This window comes from Narcine bancroftii, chromosome 9, assembly GCF_036971445.1.
Source record: "Narcine bancroftii isolate sNarBan1 chromosome 9, sNarBan1.hap1, whole genome shotgun sequence".
Lineage (NCBI taxonomy): Eukaryota > Metazoa > Chordata > Chondrichthyes > Torpediniformes > Narcinidae > Narcine > Narcine bancroftii.
The window spans coordinates 110,445,144-110,469,874 of record NC_091477.1 but is presented as its reverse complement, the minus strand read 5'-3'; the positions used below and the strand labels follow the sequence as shown (position 1 = coordinate 110,469,874).

At 41.6% G+C, this 24,731-nt stretch overlaps 1 protein-coding gene across 22 annotated transcripts in view; it reads left to right on the top strand.

The window, feature by feature from the left end:
• irs1 (insulin receptor substrate 1) overlaps nucleotides 1–24,731 on the top strand; it is a 111,453-nt gene that overhangs the window by 22,215 nt on the left and 64,507 nt on the right. The gene's annotated exons all lie outside the window — the stretch shown is intronic.

Genomic DNA, 24,731 nt, shown 5'->3' with positions numbered 1-24,731 from the left:
TCTTGAGCAACATTGCCACCATTGTGGCTCCTTGTCATTACTTCCCCCTCTATATCAATCCTATAATGGAAGTGTTCTAGATGGTGGTCCTTCCCCACAGCGTCTTTGCATTGGCTGTGCCAAGCCTTAGTGCATCCCTCAGCACGTACTCTTGTGGGGCCTGGGTGTGCCTGTCAGGAGCGTTCCCTCACTGATATCTCTGTGTGCTGTCGTGCACCTTCCTGATTAGTGAGGAGGTGTTGTGGGTCCAGGATAGATCATCCTTTATCTGCACACCAAGGAACTTTGTGATTTCCAAAACAGAACCATAGATGTGTAATGGAAAGTTAAATTATTTTGCTCTCTCTGCCACATTTTGTTATAACATAACATAACAATTACAGCACGGAAACAGGCCATTAGGCCCTTCTAGTCCACACCGAACCAAACACCCCTTTCTAATCCCACCTCCCTGCACAATGCCCATAACCCTCCATCTTCCTCTCATCCATATACCTGTCCAACCTTTTCTTAAATAATACAATTGACTCCGCCGCCACTATTTCTCCCGGAAGATCATTCCACACAGCTACCACTCTCTGAGTAAAGAAGTTCCCCCTCATGTTACCTCTAAACCTCTGCCCCTTAATTCTTAACTCATGTCCTCTTGTTTTAAACCTTCCTCCTCTTAACGGAAATAGTCTATCCACATCCATTCTGTCTATCCCTTTCATAATCTTAAATACTTCTATCAAATCCCCTCTCAACCTTCTACGCTCCAAAGAATAAAGACCCAATCTGTCCAATCTCTCCCCATACTCCAGATGCTTAAACCCAGGCAACATTCTGGTAAACCTTCTCTGCACTCTCTCCACTCTGTTTATATCCTTCCTATAATTAGGCGACCAGAACTGCACACAGAACTCCAAATTAGGCCGCACCAACGTCTTATACAATCTCAACATCACCTCCCAACTCCTATATTCCATACAATGATTGATAAAGGCCAGCATACTAAAAGCCTTCTTCACCACCCTATTCACGTGAGTTTCTACCTTCAGGGAACGATGTACCGTCACTCCTAAATCTTTCTGCTCTTCTGTATTCCTCAATGCTCTCCCATTTACCACGTATGTCCTATTCTGATTCTTCTTACCAAAATGAAGCACCTCACACTTATCAGCATTAAATTCCATCTGCCATTTTTCAGCCCACTTTTCTAAGCAGCCCAAATCCCTCTGCAATCCTTGAAAACCTTCTTCATTATCCACTATTCCACCTATCTTAGTATCGTCTGCATATTTACTAATCCAATTCACCACCCCATCATCTAGATCATTAATGTATATAACGAACAACAATGGGCCCAATACAGATCCTTGAGGCACACCACTGGTCACCGGCCTCCAACCTGACAGACTTACAAATCTTGTAACTTGCAGCATTTTTGTATTTTTACTTGGAAATCTTACCAATTTTTTTTGTTTTCTATTGCTACAAATCTTTTCAAGATCAAGTCAAGTTTATTGTCATCTGAATGTACAGCTTGATGAAACGGCATTCTCTAGTCCTTGATGCAAAACATACAGACACACAACAAGACATAACACACATAGAGGTAAACAATGCATATGCAGGGCAAATATTTCATCTGTGTAAATAGTTAAATAAATATTGTTTAATGAATATGAGAGTTTTTGGATGGTTAGTTCCTTGGGTTGTTCAGCATTCGCACCGCCCGTGGAAGAAGCTGTTCATTCCTCAGCCTGGTGGTGCTGGCTCTGATACTCCTGTATATCTTTCCCAACAGGAGAAGCTGAAAGATGCTGTGCACAGGGTGGAAGGGGTACTCAGTGGTTTTGCATGCCCCCTTCAGACCACGATCCTGGTAGATCACATCGATTGGGATTGAGGGAGAGTCCAGTGATCCTCTCTGTCACTCTTACGGTCCTGTGGAATGACTTCCAATCACTTTATCTTCACAATCAAAGATTCATTTATTTCTGTGTTATCAATCTGTTGATCCTCCAGTCCTTGCTTTACTTCTTACTTCCCTTTCTTTATTTCCCCACAATCTGATGTGCAAGCAGGGGAGCTATTGTTTCATGAAGTATCAGGATTAAAATTGTGCTTGTTATCTCAAGTATCTAATTCTCTCACTTCATTTACAACAGGAAGGCTTCATATTCAGTGTTAAAGAATGTGAGAGTCTCGACATAAAAAGTTCCTGATTTCCTAATGAGCACACATGTTCCCAAGCTTTAAATCACATCCACTATGGACATAAAGACATCAGTTAACATTTGGCATTCATTTTGCTTTTAGTAATATCCCTTATAATTCTACAAAATTGTTGAAGATTTGAGGGTATTTCAACTTCTCATAAACTTTCACTTATCATATTTTCAGATTTCAGATTGCTGTGGGGGAGGCAAAATTACCACTTATTAGTAGTGCAAAAAAAAACTACACCATGTACACAAGTACGAAATGTAAACAACTGACTGTAATCCAGAGAGGAAAAGACAATCAAGTGCAGAAGAGTCCTTAAATGAGTCCCTGATTGAGTTTATTGTTGAGGCGTCGTCTGATGGTGGAGGGGGAGCAAATGTTCCTGAACTTGATGGTGTGAGTCTTGTGACACTGATACCTCTTTCCTGATGGTAGTAGTGATGGTGTGGATCCTTGATAACTGCTGCTGCTCTCCAACGGCAGCATTCTGTGTTGATGTTTTCGATGGTGGGGATGGTTTTACCCAATATGTTCTGGGCTACCTATTTGCAGAGCTTTTCTCTCAGGGGCATTGGTGTCCCTGTGCCAGACTGTGATGCAGCCGGTCAGCACACATTCCACCACACATCTGTAGAAATTTCCCAGGGTTTCCAATGCTATACCAAACCTCTGCAAATTCCTGAGGAAATAGAAGCACTGATGTGCTTTCTTTTGTGTGCCTTTTGTGTGTTGGGTCCAGGAAAGATCTTTCAAGATAGTGACTCCCAACAACTTAAGGCAAACTTGTCCACTATTACGTTTTATAATATCAGTCTTGAGGGGCTGGGTAACGCTGAACAGCATTAGATGCATATCTATGTTAAGTACTCGTGCGATATTATGTAAAAAAACAGACTGGCCTTGAGACTGAACCAAAGTCTTTGAAGTACTTTTAAGGTCATGTAAATTTGTCTGAAAGGTTAAATTTGCAACTGCTGAACGTAGTCGCTTCAGGTTTATCCAGCGAAGATTTAACAAAAATTGTGTAACAGAGGAGTTTGCGGAGGAGCTAGTGGAGTTGTTCAAGTGAACCGGTGCGGACTTGGGGGGCCGACATGGCCTGTTTCCAAGCTGTAAACGGTTATATGGTTATATGGTAAAGTACATTTTTAAAACTTATCTCATTGAAACACAAAAAAAATGGCATCGCTGCCAGAGATGCTGCAACAGCCATGCTGCTACTGGAATGGACCTGAGGAGAGCGGGGAGTGGAGACACAGAGCTCCCCTGCAGAGTCCTACTGCACAGCCCCACTGCCGGTGGCTCCATGCAGGCTTTAAACAGCCTGTTAAAGGAGCTGTTGGTGTTCTATTGAAAATCTTGCAATCATGAAGTCTGGGCCTCAGATGGCGGCACCTGCGTTGACAGTGGCCACAAGAAGTTGCAGACTCTAGGGGAGAAGCGGATTGGCGCAGGGCACCAGTAATGGGAGAAACCGCCCCCCCCCCCCACCTCCTCTCACCCCATTGAGATGAAAAGAGGAGATGACCGTAAGGACAGTGACCAAGGTCACGGACCAGCAAGGGCACTATGGCTGAAGGACACAATCTAGGCAGTGAGTGGTTGGCAACTTGCGGGTGAGGAACTCACATAGGTCGTGGGCTACTGGTGATTTGAGATCTAAGGACTCAAATCTGGCTGCAGGCTGCTGGAGACTGGCTCATGAGAACCACTATTGGATCTGGGATTCGAGACGGTGCTGAGGCCAAGAAGGGCTCCTCATTGTATTGAAGGCTTTGATCTGGGTTTGGGTTGCCAATGGTTTGAACTGGAGTTTTGTGGGGCTGCAGGGGTTGCGTGAGTGCCGGAGGCAAATACACAGAAACCCGGTAACTGAGCTCTGGCCAATGCTAATGGCGAATTTTGTCTTCCTTATGGCAGACTAAAGACAATTTCATGTAATACTATATTTCTGTTTTATTATTTGACAAAATAATCTGAATAGATTACCTTTTTATGAAACATGACCGATTCAGATGAGTGTGCACCTGAAGACACAAGAGATTGCAGATGCTGGAATGTGGTACAAAATTCTGATAGAGGGACTCAGCAGGTCAAGCAGCACCAATGGGAGAAACAGAATGGACAATGTTTCAGATTAAAATTGTTCATCAAGAATGAGAGTACAGAGGGGAGATAACTAGTACTGTAGAATGAGGACAGGGTGGGAGGGGCCAGGAAGTGATTGGTGAATTAGGGAGGGGTGAAGGATAGGGAGACTGAGGTAGTTGATTGGCAGATGTGAGACAAGGAGGGAGAGAGGAAAATTAATAAAATCTGGTGCAGACCTGAGAGAAGGAGGGACATATCTTCCAGTGCAGCACTGCAGGGTCCTACTGCTCAGTTATACACTGAAGCCCCTGTACAAATTTAAATGGTATGAAATGGAGCTGGTGGTGCTTTTTGTGAACCCACAGAAGTCTGTGCCAAACGAATTGGAAGCAACCTCTCCTCAATGATTATCAACACAGGCACACCCTAAGGATGCATGTTTAGCTCACTGCTCTACTCGTTATACACCCATGACTATGTGGCCAGGCACATTTCCAATGCTATCTACAAGTTTTCCATTGACACTACCGTTGTTGGCTTAATCATAAATGGCAATGAGAAAATGAACAGGAGGGAGAAAGAGCAGCTCTTTGAGTGGTGTCACAACAAGAAGCTTGAGCTCAATGTTAGCAAAACCAAGGAGATGATTGTGGACTTCAGAAGGGAGTCAGGAGAACATGACCAAGTCCTCATTGAGAGCTCAGTAGTGGATAGGGTCAAGAACTTAAAGTTCCTGGGTCCCAACATCTCTGAGGATCTGGAGATGTTGATACTTCCAGATCAACACGGAGTCCTGGAGCCTCCATGTTGAAGCAATGACAAAGAAGGCCCGCCAGCGGCTATACTTGGTGAAGTGGTTGAGGAGATTCAGTATTGTCACCAAAGACTCTCAAAAACTTCTACAGGAGTTTTCTATGTGAAGGGCATACTGGCTGGTTGCATCACTGTGTGGTAGGGAGGTGCCAAATCTCAGGACAAGTAAAAACTCCAGAGGGTTAAAATTGGCCTGCGACATCATAGGCACCTGACTCCACTTCATCGAAGACATCCACATGAGGCCATGTCCCAATGGTAGATGTCCATAGATAAACACCATCCACTATTCAATATTCTGCTATGAATTATCAAGTGAAGCGTGCTTGATTGAAATGTTATCATCAAAGCGGCCGAGAAGATCACTTGGGTCTCCCTTTCCTCTAATGACGAAAGTGAGATTAATGAACTGTATCTTGCAACCAAGTAAATCATCCCTATATATTGTATCTTTATGTATGAATGTGATTATTATATGTAGTACAAGACCATAGAATTAGGAGCAGAAATAGGCTATTGAGTCTGCCCCACCATTTAATCATCCATTTCCTACTCAGCCCCTCTGCCTAGCTTGCGCCTCATAACCCTTAATGCCCTGGTGTATATTTGTGTGCACTGTAGTCCAGATAAACACTGTTTTGTTGTAATACTATATGTTATCAGATGATAATAAATTTGAACTTGATGAAGTACCTTGTAAAATAGATGAACTCAAAGCTGCATTCTAATTGGCTTCTGCTCCAATCTGCTTCGAGGGTCGAAGACTCTTCAAACAATTCTGAAGATTTGATTTGTTCATCTCTGATTGCAGGTGCAATTATGTGACCATTACTTGATTACGTGGCCACTGCTTGATCTGCCCAACATCCCTTTGATGAGTTTGCAGGACAATTCTCCTCGCAAAGCCCATCTCCGATGGGAGCACAATCTGAAATATTTAATACAAAATAACTTATCAAAGGGGAACATTTTAAATCCAGAATTGTCTATGCATGATTACACTAATTTTGTATCTTCAAATGTGTTTTTGCACATAGCAGTCTGGATTCCTCTTTATTTGGGTGTGATTTGGAAGTGATATAAAGAATGGGATAAAAGACGTAGGAGGTGTGAATATGTCACTCCTCTTCATTTGATTCTTAAAATGGAATGCCTCTCTGTTCCAGGCAGGAGCTTCCTCTACCCAGAGAAGTGTTGTCTGTATAAACTGGGCAGAATTCCAACTTTCTATGCTGCAGTGTCAATGGCTCAGTAGACAAAGCAATCACAAGATGATGATTGATCCCACAGATTGTGAAGGATCTATGCCTTCTAACTGAGTGAACACATTAAAAGATTTCCACTGGGCTGGCAGTCCTTAATTGTGATCAAACTTTAATATCTGACTAACAGGTCAACAAGCCCACACATAGAATTTGCAGGAAGCTAGGGAGAAAGGGCCCTTTTCTCTTACAATATTTTTGAGTACACATCTGTTCTTCCATGGTCTTCAAGGGCCACTTTGAACCTAGGACATTCCCTGCAGGGCTCATGCCTTAATACTTGTCCTGTCAGATCCCAACTTGTGCATAATCAGTTCATTGAGGAATTTTGTTCTTTGAAGAAATAATTACCACCCCAAGAGAAGGGAACACCAGCTACCATGGTGGCATTGAATTGGGAAGGACAAAAAAGGACCAATCAAGTAATTGAGAGTTAAATGATGGATCAAGAATTTCATTTACTTCAACATTAAAAACTGTACAAAGCAGCTGTAAGTGATCAGGACCATCTAGCTGCAAAATAGGATGTTGAATTCTCAAGAACAATGGGAAAGCTATATTTACCCAAAAGTATTTAAACACATACAGAATCTGATGAAACCCTTAATAATACATTTTACATTATTATCACCATAATTTACATTTGAGATGACCCTCCTGCCATGGATTTCTCATTGGCCAGAGTAGAAAATTTAGGGATATTTTTCAGAATGTTTAATGTTAGCAAGGCTCAACCTCTTTTGCCCTTGCCAAAACCTTTCCAACTCTGGCCAATGAGAAAAGGTACGTTGAGGTAGAGGTGTGTGTTGTCAGAAGTTTTCCACGCTGCTTTGTTATGCTGAGGGCAGCCTACAAGATGAGTTTGTGGAGAGAAATAAGGCAAGATATCTTAAGAAATCCAGAGGCAGTAATACAGGAACAGCGAGAGAAACCCTTGGAATATATACTCTTGCAATGACTGGAAAGGTACGTAAAAATGAATATTAAACATCATAATCTGAAAATGTATTGTTCCATAGCTGTGACAACTTAATGTCTTGATGGATGAAATCAGATGCTTAATAACACAAAGGATATTTGGAGTCTGAGCACACAATACACAATGAAGAATATTGTCTAATGGGAATTACAAATCATAGTTCAGATGTTGTAGTTCACTGTTAACCATACACACTGGCTCGATCTCCAAATTTAAATTGAGGCTTAAATTAAGTTCTGGAATCTGCTAAACAAGGATATCCAGATACTCTGCAGGAAAGATTCTTGTCATGAGGGGGGGAGAGCTAAAATAAACTAAACTACCAGACAGGTGAAAAACTTTGACAGCCAATGAAGCCACATCCTTTGTTTTAGTCAAATGACCATGGGTAGCTGTCATAGCTGTCAACAACTTTATTCATTTCTGCCATTCAGAAACAAATTATTAACAGAGACAAGCTATTAAAACTCTGGAAATTGTTTCAAAATAATCAAGGAAACAAAGCACTTAAAAACTCAAACAATGAAATGAAACAATTCATAACTTATTCCCTTGTAGGTAACTCTTACTTCTTGAAATCAATAGAGAAGGTGTGTCCAAATCAGTTAGTGTCGCAGTTATCGCAAATGCTATTACAGCACCAGTAACCCAGGGTTCGAATCTGGTGCTCCCTGAAAGGAGTTTGTACTTTCTCCTCATGTCTGTGCGAGCTTCCTCTGGCTGCTCTGGTTTCCTCCCACCGTTCAAATTGTACCAGGATTGTAGGTCAATTGGCTGTAATCGGGAGGCATGGGCTGAAAGGGCCTGTTACCATGCTGTATGCCTAAATTAAAATCCAGCTTGGGGTAAGCCCCAATGTGAAATAGTGAGGAACTTCCACATGATTTCACTTCTGCCATTGGACTTCATGAGGACTGCAGTCATTCAGTTGTTAAATTGCTGGTGAACAGCTGTCAACAAGTTCAGGACTTTGATGCCTGTGAACAAATGCTTGGAAATACTGACCATGCTGGCATTTTCTCAGAAAATTTTCAGCAACTCCACACACACACAATTAATTGCTCGCACTTCTCCTGCATAATCCAAACCAACAAATTGGAAGGGTGCTATCTGCTTTGATTTTATTTACCATTATTGTATTCTCCAAATTATGTTTTTCATTTTTTGTTGGTGTAGAGCACGTTGAATGAACCAAAAACTTGTTGGTCCAAACCAAGGCTTTTATTAACTAAAAGACTGGAGCATATCACAAGTAGGTCGACCAGTCCAGAATGACCTGGTCTGGCTAGGAGCAACCCTTTAAGACCTGCCAGTAGGCATGGCTACTCTCTCAGCCAATCACAGTCATCCTTCACTACAATCTGTCCATAGACACATTGGTGATAGAATCTGTACTATCACATTTGGATACTTCCAAATTTGTTATGGATAGTCCTTGGAAGTAAAACACGAAAGTCTGCAGATACCATGGTTGAAGTAAAAACACAATGCTGGAGAAACTCAGCAGGTCAGTGTACTTTATAGAGCAACGATAAACAAACATTTTGAGCTTGTGCTCTTCATCAAGATATGGATAGTCCGTTCAAGTTTTTGTTCGTTAAGTTGGAGGTAACACTGAGGGTAAAATTCTAGAGTATTAAGTGCTAGGCACTGTGAAGACAAGAAACATCTACTTTTAATCTTGTACCCACTTGGATAATCTGCATTCATTTTTGGTATTATAATGAGGCAAAGCTTCTCATAGTACACTGGTGTGTAAACTTAAGAGACTCTTGAAAATTTTCCTTGTTTCCCGGTATATCTCCCTCCTTTGGTTGCAGATGGACGAGGTTACAGTTCAACAAGTAAAATGCAGCAGAGTTAATTTTAAACTGTTTTTTCTTAACCTATTAGGTGAGTTGGTCCATGGGTTTTAGTCATTTTTGGATTGCTTGCATTCAGGGTCACTGATTGTCTTAGATTGGATCAATTTCTTCCATACAGGTGAAAGGAATTGCTCTGCATGTTTAATTTGAGGGAATTGGGGTTCATCCAGTAGTATATGTTGAGCAACAATTTGACCACAAGGAAATAGAGGTTGAAAGAAGGAATGTTGAGGTTGCAATGCGTGTTGTTAGAACCTAATGGTGCATCTTTGTATGCTGAGGGACAGCCTCTGGAATGAGAATTGGAAGAGAACTGAGCCTTGGTGCTTGAAATTGTCCATACACACTGGATGTTACTTCTGCTCTGTCGGACATGGAATAGATATTCATCCATAACAGACTTACAACTAGAAGTACATTACCAAGTTTATCAAAAGAATTTGATTTATATGTTTTTCTCAACAGACCTTTGTTATATGGTCATATAGCACCTAATATTGTTCTCTTTTTCATAGAGAACCTAATGATAATTTCTGGCAGAGGAGGAGAAAATTCAAGAGTCACTGCAGGCCATAGAAAAGATCATTGCAACCACTGGTGTTCCTAGCAATGTTGTTCAGTGAAACTGCAGGAGACTAAGCACACAATTTTAAAGACTCTTTGGGGTGAAATTCATTTTCAGCCACGTGTTAAACATGCAATATTTTAATCTGTCGAATGTCATTTCCAGAAATGATGCTGAACTGCAGTTTCTGAAATTATTCAGTTATATAGTATTGCACAATTTGCTCAAAGGCAAATTCCTATCCCTTCACATGAGGGACCACTTAATGTAATCCATCAAAAGAGAATACCCTTTTGGGATGTGAAATATGGAAGCCCTGGAAGTTTGATTCACTCTAATAGAAGAAAGAGACTCCATTAAAGAAGCCAGAACCACATACCAGAAAAGATTTTTGTTGCATTTATCGAGCAACCACCTCAAAATATCCCAGCTGTCCAAAATTGAAGAGCAGACATGGAAAAGAAGGAGAAATGTCAAATCTGTTGTCAGTAAGATGTTATTATCATTAATAGAATATGGATAGAATCATTGGGCCACAATGGTAGAATGCGTGCACAAAGGAGTGGCGTAATCATCTCCAAATGAGAGCATTGGTAGATGTCCAGCAGACCTATACGTCAGCCAGTGGCTGAGTTGAATATATTGCCAAAAAAAGATCGCGATCACAGGACTCATTTGGCATGGGCCTCGGATCTTAGTCAGCTAAAGGTCTTCCTTATATTCAGTGCCCACAGCTGCTTGGCAGCTGGAAGTACCAGTAATTGCTTTATAAGGGAGTCCATGCCTTCTGAAGGTTCTCTGGTGATTATGGTAAAGTAATCCTCTTGGACCTGCTAACAGAGAGCTGTAGGCACTAGCAAGGATAGAACAGTATGTACAGTGCCTGCTTAGTGCTGCATCCCTGTGTTTGGTTTCCCACTCTATTCGTCTCAACCTCTTCAAAGCAATGGTATGGGACAGGTTGAAGGGAGACACTACTTGTTAATGGAGCCCAATCCAAAGTCCTATGAAGGGTAAAATCATTTTAAAATCATTGCAGATAATTTTTAAATGTCTGAAATTTCCACTGAAAATAAGTTGGAATTCTGAAGAAGTAGTATAATTTCAACAATTTTAATTTCAGATTTGGTGGGAGATTGAGAGAACATTCACCACAAATCAATTTCACAAAGACTTTTAAAAACTTCTCAAAAAACATTTGAAATATGGTGAAATACTGCAATCAACTTTAAAGTGTATGAATGTGTCTTTGGGTCAATTGCTCTTACCTGATTCAAACCTCTCACATTCTGCTTTGGTAGTTTCTGTCATTGGTTGATGAAGAACAGAAATCCAAGAAATTATACCTGTGGAGCAAACCTTGACAGTTTTCCTCCTTTGGATGTGGTAGAGTAATGCACCCAAATGTACTTGCAATACACAAATGTGTTGGAGAATCTCAGCAGGTACCTGTCCGAAGTATAGAAAAATGCAGTGATATGCTTTTGTTGCAGTGGCTCTAAAATTCCCAATTATTTTTTATTGACCAATCTGCAGAAATGCTAGCAAAATCACAGACTCCAACTTCATCACAACACAGTTGATAAAATGGCCATTTCTAAACATTGCCAACAAGTGTTGGCGCTAAGTTAAATGATGTTAGTAATTGTTCATGCACCTACCTGAAATTCTGTTACTTCCTCCTCCATGCCCAACCCATGACACAAATGACCTTGGGTACACCCGAGTACTACATAAATTATGAGGCGGTAAAAACTTGGAAACCAAATGCATGTAGCAAGACCTATAGAATATTAACTGAAGTTGTATTTGTGAGAAAAAGATGTTCATGCCAATGGAAAAGTCAGCCAGAAAACATGGTATGTCATTGTGCATCACACCACAGAGAGGAAAAGGTTCTAATGAGTGCCATAATCTATTGAAGCATAGAGAGATGCACCTGCAGGAACTGCTAAAATCCCTCCTGCTGTCTTTCTCATAATTAGCTGAAGTTCACATTCCCATTTTATCATTCAATGTTGCCATAGATACAGACTGAATAGTTTAGTTTTGCACACTATGGTTATGGTTTCACATACTAAGTTATAGAACATGTTTTGCAGTACTTCAGATCTTGTTGCCCATGGCCTTTAAACTCCACAGGATGCTCTGCACAGACTCTTCTGCAAAACTCCCAGGCATTTTAATGTAAACTAGTTAAGATTAAAATTGATCTCAAAATGTTTGCATTACAAAGATGTTGAAAGTTAAATATATAAAGAAAATCTATGCTCTTTTAAAGCAGGAAATAATTATCACTTTCTTTCCATTTAACACTAGTGAAAATATCAGCATTAATATTTTCCCCTGATTTCACCCAACTGATTATAGGAAGTCATCTGAATGAAACACTTTAGTCTGCAGATATTGTGATTATAGTAAAAACATACAGAAATGCTGGAGCATCTCAGCCAGTCTCACAACGTCCATAGGAGGTAAAGATACGTTTTGTGCCTGCGCCCTTCTTCAAGATATAAGCAAAAAACAGGAGGGCATCTGAATAAAGACTGAAGAATGGGAGGGGGAGGAGTCTAGACCAATAGTTAAAAGGTGTTAATTGGATATGATAAGAGGAAAGGTGAGAATTGATTCTGACTCTGAAAGGAGACAGAGGGAAAAAGAAAAGAGTGAGACAGAGCTGGGGAAAGATGACAGGGGAAGAAGGATGTGGGGAGAGTTTAAAGGAAACTAAAGAAGTCGATATCAATGCCATCCTGTTAGAGGGACCCCAGGCGGAAGATGAGGTGTTGTTCTTCCAATTTGCAGGTGGTCTCAGTCTAGCAGAGTCATGTCAGCAAGGGAATGGGATAGGGAATTGAAATGGTGGCCACTGGAAGATCCACACTATTATGGCAGACAGCTGAGGTGCTCAACAAAGCAATCTCCCAGTCTGCACCCATTCTTTCAGAAAAGTCACCTTTTCTGGTCAACGGTACCAAGAAAAAGCTCTGGCTAAACTCTGGACAGCAGATTGCAAAGATGCAGAATTTGGAAGAAAGAAATTCTTCAGGTCTCTTTGGGATGCAGCACTTCTAATACTTAATACTAATGGAAAGTGGTAAGTGTTTGCCTTAAGTGCAGAGTACACCAAAAATTTGTAATTATACGAAAAGCTGAGAAATATCGTTAGGCCAGAAGGTTTGGAGAACCGAGGAACTGAATCATAAATGATGATTTCAAGATGCCTCGAGATGTATTGTTTTAAAAGTATCAACATGTGTGATTTTTTAAAAAATTATTTATTGAGTCGATCCTTGCATCTGATGAAATGGTGCAGCCGAGATAGGTAAACTGGTTGACCGTTTTGAGTTTTGTGTGCCCGATGGAGATGTGGGGGGGCTGGTAGTCATGGTGGGGAGCTGGCTGATGGAGGACCTCAGTTTTTTTCAGGCTGACTTCCAGGCCAAACATTTTGGCAGTTTCCGCAAAGCAGGACGTCAAGCGCTGAAGAGCTGGCTCTGAATGGGCAACTAAAGCGGCATCATCTGCAAAGAGTAGTTCACGGACAAGTTTCTCTTGTGTCTTGGTGTGAGCTTGCAGGCGCCTCAGATTGAAGAGACTGCCATCCGTGCGGTACCGGATGTAAACAGCGTCTTCATTGTTGGGTTCTTTCATGGCTTGGTTCAGCATCATGCTGAAGAAGATTGAAAAGAGGGTTGGTGCGAGAACACAGCCTTGCTTCACGCCATTGTTAATGGAGAAGGGTTCAGAGAGCTCATTGCTGTATCTGACCCGACCTTGTTGGTTTTCGTGCAGTTGGATAATCATGTTGAGGAACTTTGGGGGACATCCGATGCGCTCTAGTATTTGCCAAAGCCCTTTCCTGCTCACGGTGTCGAAGGCTTTGGTGAGGTCAACAAAGGTGATGTAGAGTCCTTTGTTTTGTTCTCTGCACTTTTCTTGGAGCAATGAGAAAACAACCAACTGAAAAACCTCACAAAGATAAGCGTATACAGAGCCGTTGTCATACCCACACTCCTGTTCGGCTCCGAATCATGGGTCCTCTACCGGCACCACCTACGGCTCCTAGAACGCTTCCACCAGCGTTGTCTCCGCTCCATCCTCAACATCCATTGGAGCGCTTACATCCCTAACGTCGAAGTACTCGAGATGGCAGAGGTCGACAGCATCGAGTCCACGCTGCTGAAGATCCATCTGCGCTGGATGGGTCACGTCTCCAGAATGGAGGACCATCGCCTTCCCAAGGTCGTGTTATATGGCGAGCTCTCCACTGGCCACCGTGACAGAGGTGCACCAAAGAAAAGGTACAAGGACTGCCTAAAGAAATCTCTTGGTGCCTGCCACATTGACCACCGCCAGTGGGCTGATAACGCCTCAAACCGTGCATCTTGGCGCCTCACAGTTTGGCGGGCAGCAACCTCCTTTGAAGAAGACCGCAGAGCCCACCTCACTGACAAAAGGCAAAGGAGGAAAAACCCAACACCCAATCCCAACCAACCAATTTTCCCTTGCAACCGCTGCAATCGTGTCTGCCTGTCGCGCATCGGACTTGTCAGCCACAAACGAGCCTGCAGCTGACGTGGACTTTTTACCCCCTCCATAAATCTTCGTCCGCGAAGCCAAGCCAAAGAATTTATTGAGTAAGAGCTTGGATTAGCAGGTTGCTTTAATAATTCATAGAGGTGGCGATGGTACAAATTCAACTGCAGAACGGTCGACGAGGACTTGCAATATATTTTTAATATTGATTTTTTTATTTCAGTCAGGATAAACATTTCTTATATTACATATTTGTGATTTCCAAAATAAATTAAGATATTTTTATATAATTGAATGTTAATGATATCAGGGAAAGAGAACCAAGAGTTCAACTGAAGAGATATTACAATATTTTCGAATGATGCCATTCTGCTGAATTATTATTAGCCTTTATTTAATATTTTATAGCATTACCAAGCTTTCTCCTAATCACACCTCTATTCTTTAAGAGCCAACTTCTGACTTGACTTAAAATATAGTCAATGGTAAGATGTGATCAAGTGGAATTTTACTATTATACTCTTTGTATCATAAATGAAGTGTTGTCAATTGTCAATCAGGTCCATCAATAATATCCTTACTTTTGCGTTAGAAAATTTTAGGTTCAAATCGCATTCCAGAAACTTACACAAGTAGGAGAGACATTTAACTTGGTGCACCTGTAGGAAAATAGACAAGTTATGGTTCAATGGAACATTGGGTGGTGTTACATTAAGCTTCTGCAATATTGGCTGATATTACAGTGCCAATGGAATTGCCTGAAATGACGGCTTTTGAATAAGGTTGTATGACATGTTTACCCCTTCAGGAAAATTTGCAATATGAGAATATTGAAAAATAACAGTTCTCCTGGTGCCCTGGCCAATATAGCAACCTTTAACAGCAGAATAATTGAGCATTATTCTATTGCTGTTTGTGGGACTTGGCTCTGTTTAAATTGTCAGTCATGTTTGCTTAGCCAGCAAGTGATTGTATTCAAGCCAGCATTGCAATATTTTTCAACATCTCCAGAAAGTCATTGGTTTCACTCTTTATTGCCCCTGATTATCTTCTCTCGGTGTGATTGGTGCCCAACTAAACCATTGGTTACCCAATCATGAAACTCCTTTAAATTTATATTCAACATACCTTATCAGTACAAGTTGCAAAGGTAAAAAAAGGTAAAGGGTTCATAATTGTTAGAATGTAACATACATGAAATTCTTTAACTTTTGACTACTGTAAGGCAGACAAAGAGTCGCCACTTTGTCCAGTACCCCTCACAGAAACCCAAAGTACCTGGTGTTCCTAGGCAGTCTCCCCTCCAAGGACTGACCAGTCCTGAACCTGCTTAGCTTCCGAGGTCAGGTGTATTCAGGCTATTAGAGTTTTTGGTGTTACATTGTTATTTTCGTAATGTGCCTCAGTTTTTGTCTTGTTCTCAAATATTCTTATCCTAATCTTGATGTGTCCCTTTTTGCCTCTCAGTTTCAAACAAAATGGACATCACCCAATTTAGTGAGCTATAATGAAGATTCATCCAACTATACCTTATGCAGAATCTTTTTCATTCAGAAATCAGAATGCAATCCAATTATTTATTCTTCCTCTTCTAATCAAAACTTTTAAAACCAGTTGTTAGTGCCATAGCTTCATTAAGGTTCTCTCACATTTCCTTCAAATAATGTTGCCAAATATAAAGAAATGTTATTGGCAGGAAATGTTAACCACATTCCTCCTTCTGAAATGTTCCGTATTCTGCTGGGTGTTTCCAACATTTTTACTTCAGATTTACAGTATACCCACAGTGTTTTACTGCATACTTACTCTTCAATAAGAATTTTGCTGTCCAATAACTGAAAACGATAAATGTCTTGTTAATATTCAATATAGGTTAAATGTAACAACAAAAGGAAAAGGAGCAGGAGTAGGCCATCTGGTTGTTGATTCTGCTCCTCCATTCAAGTCGATCATGGCCGATCTGGCCGGGGACTCAGTCTCACTTATCTGTCCACACCCCCTATCTCCTAATTCCCCCATCATTCAAAAATGTATTCATGTCTTAAATATATTTAATGATGAGTCAGCTACTGCTTCATTAGATAGAGGAATCTTCAGATTCATTATGCCCTGAGAGAAGCAGGCCATCCTCTCCTGTGTCTTAAATTTACTCACCTCCCCCCCCCCCGATTCTTGAGGCTTCTGTCTTCGATATGATGATGAATCCTGATTAAACAGACCGTTTCCAAACAATCGCAAGCATTTAAACCAACTATATGGAATGATCGGGGATGGATTTAAGAGTGTATCTAGTCAAACTCTAAACTTGCCTTGTTTTGTTACTTCTCAACAACCTTTACAACAATTTTGTTGGGAATAAGATCCTTCAGTGGTGAAATTAAAAATCTGTTTTAATATTAAGCATCTCTGAAGAATATGCTGCTTAAAATGTCTTACTTCAGACCTGTCAAAAAATAATTAAAGATAACATATCTAAATGTGTGCTAATTTATGAATTCCAAGAAATGCCATATCTACATCTTACTTTTAATGGATTTAAATCATCCAAAAGGTCCTTCGCAGAAGAGTTAATGTATAATTTTTTTAACAATGAACTATAAAAGGAGGTATTGCTGAAAATAACTGAATGATTGGTTAGAGATGAGGGTTTCAAGGAGAGTCAGAAAGAGAAGAGGACCAGAGTGTTTGGAGGAATTTTTTTAATGAGGCACAGACAACAAACATCAAAGTAACTCATTTCAAAGAGAATGAAAATTGGGACAGAAAGAGTATCATCAAATTTTAAGGATGGAGGAACATATTTTCTATTTTTGAATCGTAACAAACTATTTTCCATGGAGAAATAATCCAAAAATGACAGGATTAATGTATTGATGCTTGTTTCATTGGTGGATTAGTATCATCCAGTTCTGATCAACAACATGCCTATTAGTTTCAAAGGATCTTTAAAAATCTAAAATGAGATTATAGGAATAATGAACAGTAATATATAAGATGGAAGACAATAGGTCCAAGGAGGGATTTGAGAAGGATGAGACTGTCACAACAGGATTCGACTTAAAGGTTAGGGACGTATGTGTGTGTGGCTTAAATCTTGCCCTTATTTAGTTTGTGGAAAATTTTGCTCAACACTATTGGTTACATAATTCGACCATTTAGAAGCAATGAAGACAGACAGGACTGGGAAGCTTCAGAAGCTTAGTCTTCAATGATGATATTGTTAAGGGATTACATGTAGATGAGAAAAAGGTGAGGCCAAGGATAATCAGATGTAACAAAAGAAGGCAGTGCAAGTAATATTTTGGCAACGATTGGATGGTTTAGAATGGAACCAGCCGAATATGCTCCCATCCAGTTAGATAGCAGTAAAATGAAAATGGAAGAAGTTTCAGATTTATTGTCAGACTCCAATACATGACATCACATACGACTCTGAGATTCTTTTTCCTGCAAGTAAGGCAGAATTACCATTTATTGGCAGTGCAAAAAAAAGTACTCAACGTAAACATGTAAACAAATAAAGAAATGTAAAAACTGTGACTGCAATACAGAGAGAAAAAAAATCAATGAAGTGAAAAATTAAGAGACTTAATTGTCACTGATTGAATTTGTTGAGTCTAATGGTGGAGTGGTAGCAGCTGTTCCTGAACCTGGTAGTGTGAGTCTTGCGGCACCTAGACCTCCTTCCTGATGGTATTAGCAAGAACACAGTGTGTGCTGCTGATGTGGATCCTTGACTAATTCAGTCAATTGGGTCAAGCTGCTTTCAGGTGGAATCGCCTGGAGAATGCGGCTCCGGAACAGGCTGCAAGTGTCTGTGAGGGGATGTTCAGGTGGCAGCGCTGAAGGAGGTGTTCTACCATCTGAAGCAGGGAGAGGGGTCACAGAGCAAACGCCGGCTCCTGATTCCGGGCAGAGGCAGCAGTCTGACAGCCCCCTCTCTGCTGCCTGACAGCCCCCTCCCCGCTGCCTGACAGCCCCCTCCCCGCTGCCTGACAGCCCCCTCCCCGCTGCCTGACAGCCCCCTCCCCACTGCCTGACAGCCCCCTCCTCGCTGCCTAAAGCCCCTCAGCATGGGACTGCAGGGCTGGGGTGGCCATCAGGGGAGTACGGGGCTGGGGCGGCCGGCCCTGAGAATCATGACTTATCGAAAGCTCCCACCTTTTAAATTTAGTGTGATTTTGTGTGAGTGCGTAAGCCCCATAGTGCTCTGTTCACCGCTCCAGCCTCGTAGTCCCACACCGGGGACTTTCAGCCAGCAGGGAGGGTAAGTGTCCGCACCGGGGAGGGTGGCTGTCAGCGGGTCTACAGCTGACTGTCAACAGCCTGCCTGCTGCTAGGCACCTGAAAGCTGCTAGCAGCTTTGCCTGAGCTGCTTTCAGGTGCAATGGGAGATTCTTGGAACAGGATATTATACCTACCGGAGAAGGGTTAGGTAGGTAAACCTCCTGGCCAGGTTCTCCACTTTCAGGTGGCCACCCGACAGCCACATAGGAGTATAATAGGCTGCTTTACAGTCGGGTATTGTGGCCACCTGAAAGTGGCTAAAGTCTGAAGGCTTCTTCAGGTATATTCTCCGCTAAGAATGCGCCTGAAGAAGAAAGCGGCCCTTTGATTTGCCGTTCAGGTGACAGCGCTAAAAGCGCAGCGCTGGCCATCTGATGGGACAGCTGCACCGTGATGAGCATCTGAGTGCACTCTGGCTCCTGTCCTTTGGGCTGTCAAGTTAGGATGGCTGGCTGTCAGCTGGGACAGCCAGCGTGGGCTATGAGTGCGGGGACATCCCCTGTGGAATATCCTCACACTGATCACTCTTCCCCCGCCGGCCACTCCAGCCCCCTTCTCCCCCGCCGGCCACTCTAGCCCTGCAGTCCCCACACTGACAGCCCAACCAGCTGCCCCTGCCCCGACGTCCTGCACCGGTGGAAGGGGAAGCTGGGAGAGGAGCTGTCAGGTGCTCGCCAGCTTTTAGGTGGCTGCATTCAGATGGCTGGGGAGGCCACTGTGCTGCGGTGATTATCCCTCTCGGAGGAGTGTTATAAAGTTCACCTTGCAGGCGCCTCCTGCACATTCACGTGGCCTCCCAACAGCCGCATATTGCCAAAATATGCGGCTTTACAAGCGGGGCAATTGGCCACCTGAAAGTGCCCTGAGACAGGTCAAGAAGGAAGGTACAAATAGCCTTTTCCTTAATTACACAGAATGTCCTTAGTGATTTTAGTGAACTGTTTTGATACAATGATGGAGAATATCAGATGGAAGAGACAGTATTTGAACTTGGGTTAAGAGTTCCAGGACACAAGAGAGATAATGTGAGGTAAAACCTTGTAATAACAGATCACTGGTGCCTTTTTTTGAGAGGGAAAATTTGAAGAAGGAGAGGACTTGAAACTTGATCCAATTGCCCAAATTAATAAACTTGGATCAGACAGGTTTTGTGAAAAAGAGACAATCGGCAGACAATGTGGCTAGGATAATCAGTATTACACATTTAGCATGAAAATGAAAGATTTGAGTGTAGCAGTGGCCCTAGAAGCAAAAACAGCATTTGATAGATTGGAGTGGGACTTCTTGTTCAAAGTGTTAGATAAATTTGAGTTTTGTCAAACTTTTATTAACGGATTAAGATACTATATAACAACCCTAAAGTGAAAGTGGTAACTAATGGCAAATGTCCGTTCCATTTCAGTTGGTGAGATTTAGTAGACAAAGCTGCCCCTTATACCCAGCTCTGTTCAATTTAGGAATAGAGCACTAATGGAGGTAATTAGGAGTGATTTAGAAATTAAGGGGTTTAAGGTCAGTCAGGAAGAATATAAAATTAGTTTATTTGCAGATGAAGGTATAATATATCTGACAGAACCAGAGACTTCTTTAGGGAAATTACATCTAAATCAGAAAAATATGGTAAGATTTCAGGTTATAAAATAAATTGGGATAAAAGCAAAATGATGCCCCTTACACAAGGAGATTATAGATTTTGTCGAAGAAATACTCAATTTAAATGGCCAAAAGAGGCGATTAAATATTTAGAGATCTGTTAGATTATAATTTAAACAATTTTTATAAACTAAATTACTTTAAAAATTGGAGGATTTTAAAAAATGAACGAACCTGCCAATGACATTAGTAGGAAGGGTTAATTGTATTAAGATGAATATTTTTCCACAAATACAATATCTTTTTCAAACCTTACCAATGCTATTACCACAAAAGTTTTTTTTTCAAGAATTCAATAAACATATAAGGAAACTTCTTTGGAAAGGTAAAATGTCAAGAGTTTCTCTACAAAGATGAATGTGGAAATATGAATCGGGAGGTTTACAGCTTCCTAACTTTAAGAACTATTATCAAGTGGCTCAAATGAGATTTCTTACTTCTTTTTTTTGAGGGATCAGGAAAACTCGTGTTGGATAAAATAGGAGAGAAAATAGCAGAGGAATTTGTATACAAATGGGATTCAAAGTTAATAACCGGTGTGAAATAAGCACCATTGTTAAAACATTTGATTACTATTTGGAATAAGATAAATAAATTGGAACAAAAGGTGAACAAGGTCAATTGATGTCTTTTCAACAATTAAGGAATAAATATGGAAGAATCCCAAATACACTTTTTTGCTATCTTCAATTGAGAGGATATCTCTGGGAAAAGTTAGGTTCAACAATGCTTTTACTGGCTTGTAGTGAGTTGGAAATTCTTATCAGGAGGAATAATCCCTCTCCCTTGGATGCTTCCACCTCCATATATCAATAAAATTCAGCTTCTTCATACCCTCAGTGGTTGATCTTGCCACCTTTGTTTTGTTATTTTCTTTGTTGACTTATCCAAGACGGGATCCAGACAAAAATTAAAGTCTCCCCTAACTAAAATGTTCTCCCTTCCCTATGCCAATCTCAGGAAAATATTCTGTATAAATTTTTCATCATCAAAGTTGGGAGTGTATACATTTAATAAGGATCCAGGATTCCAAGTATATCTGACAGTGTACCAATACAATTCTACCTCCTTTATCTATAGTCACACCCTGAACACTCTTCCCTATCAAGACTGCAACCCCTCTTGCCTTTGAACTGAACAAGGAGGCTATTACCTGGGCCACCCACCCTCTTTTTAACTTCTGATGCTCTTGTTCAGTTAATGGATTTCCTGGAGGAAGGCCAGGTCTGCACCAATTTTCTTAATGTGTACCAAGACTCTTTTTCTCTTAACAATGCCATTTAGACCATTAACATTAAAGCTAACACACTTTATGCTCTTAGCCATCACCCCTAGGGTTATCAGTACATTAGTCCTTCCGCTCCTTTGTCACCCCAAATTCCCATCCCAACCCACCGATCATCCCCGGCAACTGTCTCCAGTTGCCAGAACTGCAACAAACCCTGGATGAAAAAAACAAGGACTCAAAAGTGCAACTAAAGAGACAAAATGACATAACATCAAGGAAAACTATAATAGAACAACCAATTAACCCCGAGCAGCTCCCCCGCCCCAACCCATATTCCATTCCTCGCCTGCCTTTGGCGGCTATTACCCTTAATTTTCCACCATCCCTCTCAATATAATAGGTCTTGCACCCCACACTCATACTCCTCCTCTCCCCCCTGAACATCCCAGATCTCATTTTTTCCTCTTGTCATTTTGTAAATTAACTTTTTTTCCTCCCTTTTCATAAACCTGATAATAACACATAGTTGTGCCAAAATACCATTATTATTTACTACAGATTCTTACCATAATTTATTCCCTATTTTTACTATTGCTTTTCTTTACCCCCCCCCCTTCCCCCCGCACCCCTCCCCCCAACAAGGACCAGTAACTTCTTGGTGAATTGTTGAGCCTTTCCTAGCTAACATAAAAATCTGGCATTACTAATTTCAAGATGGCTGAGTACTTTACCCCCCTCAATCTCCATCAGGCTCCCCCTCCTTTTCGTGCTGCTTGCTGTCGCTCTTAAAATGCTCTCTCTATTTTGGTAATGCAGTAACTTTACCAAGATAGAGCAGGGTCTCTGCCCAGGGTTTGGTTTTGGAAGGGGGTATCGGTGAGCCCTCTCTATTCCTATTTTTTCACCCAGCACATCCCTGCCCAGTATTTCAGGGATCCAGCTCTGGAAAAATATTTACTGGGTTTCTCCCCTCAATGCCCTCCTTTAATCCCACTATCTTTATTTTGTTTCTATGACTGAAGTTCACCAGGGTGTCTAGCTTGGACCAAATGTGCTCCCTCATCAGGACATCCATTTTCTTCTCTATTTTATTTATCTTGTCTTCATTACCCCCATTCTGTCCTCAGTCTCTTTCATTCTCCCCATTAGACCAGAGAGGGCATCTTGCATTTTATCTAACTTTTCTCCCATAGTCTAGGCTCTGTTGTCCACTGCTTTAAATAGTTTGTCTTCCATGAGGCCCAATGCCTCCAACACATCCTGCAGAGAGGACCCCGAGTCCCCCACCCCCAGCCTGCTCTGAGCCCCAGGTGAGTCTCTTTCAGGCCTCCTGGCCTCACTGAGTTTCCCTCGATGACCGTCGCTGCTGTCCCATCACTGTCACAGTCCTCGCCCTCCTCGACCTCGTCACAAGAGCACTCCACGCCATCCGACCTGATGCTGTTGTCCGCTGAGCTCACCATGCCCCAAATTGGCTCTTCAGCCGAATGTCTTGAGCTCTTTGCTTCACGACTACCGCAATCAACGTCCGTAGCTTGAGAGTCGTGCACAGCACGAACTCTCCTAACCCGGCAATCCTGCTCCTCCATCTCGTGGCCACCGCACTCGCTGTCCTCGGTCTGAGAGCCGCTTGCGGTGCGAACTCTCCCAACTAGGCAGTCCCGCTGCGGGAGAGGGGGTAGGGGTTCCCAAGAGGCAGCGCTGTCTCCTTGGTTGCAGCTCTCCTGTCAGGCGGGTTGCTCCAGCTGGGTGGCGACTTCACTGGTGGGTTTCGGGACGGCCCCGCCATTTTCATCACCACGAGGCACTTCGACTTGCTCTGGGGATCTCGACATCGACTCCTTACTTGTTGATTTAGTTTTCTTTGTCATTGTTGCTGATTCTAGTACTTTCCCACACCACTTGTGAGCATTTTGACTATCTTTAAAATCTTTTGTTATAGTTTATCTTCTTGTCGATCTGGAAGCTCCAGGGTCTTCCCTCTGCTTACTCTTCCTGCATCACGTGACCTCCCAGTCCCGATTTGATGCTTGAGTACACAAAGCCAAGTGGTGTGAATCCCCATTACAGAAATGTTTATGTTCGATCATGATCATGTGGGAAGTACAGAAGCCAATAGAAGATAAGAAATAGGAGGAGGAGTATGTCATCTGGCTGATCAAACCTGATCCCCCATTCAATAAGATCAGACATGATCTGGCCACTTAGAGATCAGGCAAACTTGGAATGAAAAAAAAACTTCATTGGCAACTGGCTAAAATGTCCAATACTATACCTGATGCTCACTCACTCTGTGGTATTAGACAAATCTCATCTCCACTTGAAACACATTCAGCTCTCAATTGAATAAATGCTGCAAATCATTTTATGCTACTTGTGCCAAAAAATTGCAATTTTCATTTTTTAAAAGAGCTTTCTAACCCAATCTTCCTCTGCTCAAAGCTCATAAGACTGAATATTATTTGTTTGTTTATTTGTCAGATTATACCAAGTACAGTGAGAAGATTTCTTCCATGAGCATTCTGAGAGGTCAACTCTAATATTCTAAAGCCAGATAAAGAAGAAAGATATGATCTTATTTACAGTGCACAGAGTTGCAACAAAAAAATCAGTTTAAAGCAAGGGCAGCATGAGAGCACTGTTGTGGGGTTCATTCAGGAGTCTGATGGCTGTGGGAAAGAAATTGTCCCCTTGCTCTTCATGACTGTATGAATATTAGAGATAAAACTGTTGGACTGCTCGCAGAAGAACCCACCTCACTGTACCAGGTTTAATGTGACAAATAAAGTCTTGTTCATTATCAAATGAAAATTTTACCTACCTACTATTTGAACAGCATAAAGGGAAATAATTGGTCTGATGAGATCATCACCAATAACCAACAATCTTACCAAGCATGGAAGCCATGTTAATATAAAGGCAACTGATCTGTGCTAGCCACAGCCTATGTATGAATGAATATTGCCTAATCCAGTACAGTGAATTTGAAAAAGATAATTGGCTAGATACCTCACGTTACCCTGTGAAGAATGCATCAAATGGAAAGTTAAACCTATCCTGATTAAGAAAGATGATTTTAAAAAAAACTGCAGCTGTTGTAAATCTGAAATAAAAACAGAATATTCTAGAAACACTCATTGGGACTGATCGCATGTGTGGAAAGAAAAACAGAGTTACTGTTTTGGATCAAAGAACTTTCAATGGTGGATTTCTCCCAGGAATAAATTGAACAGGAGTT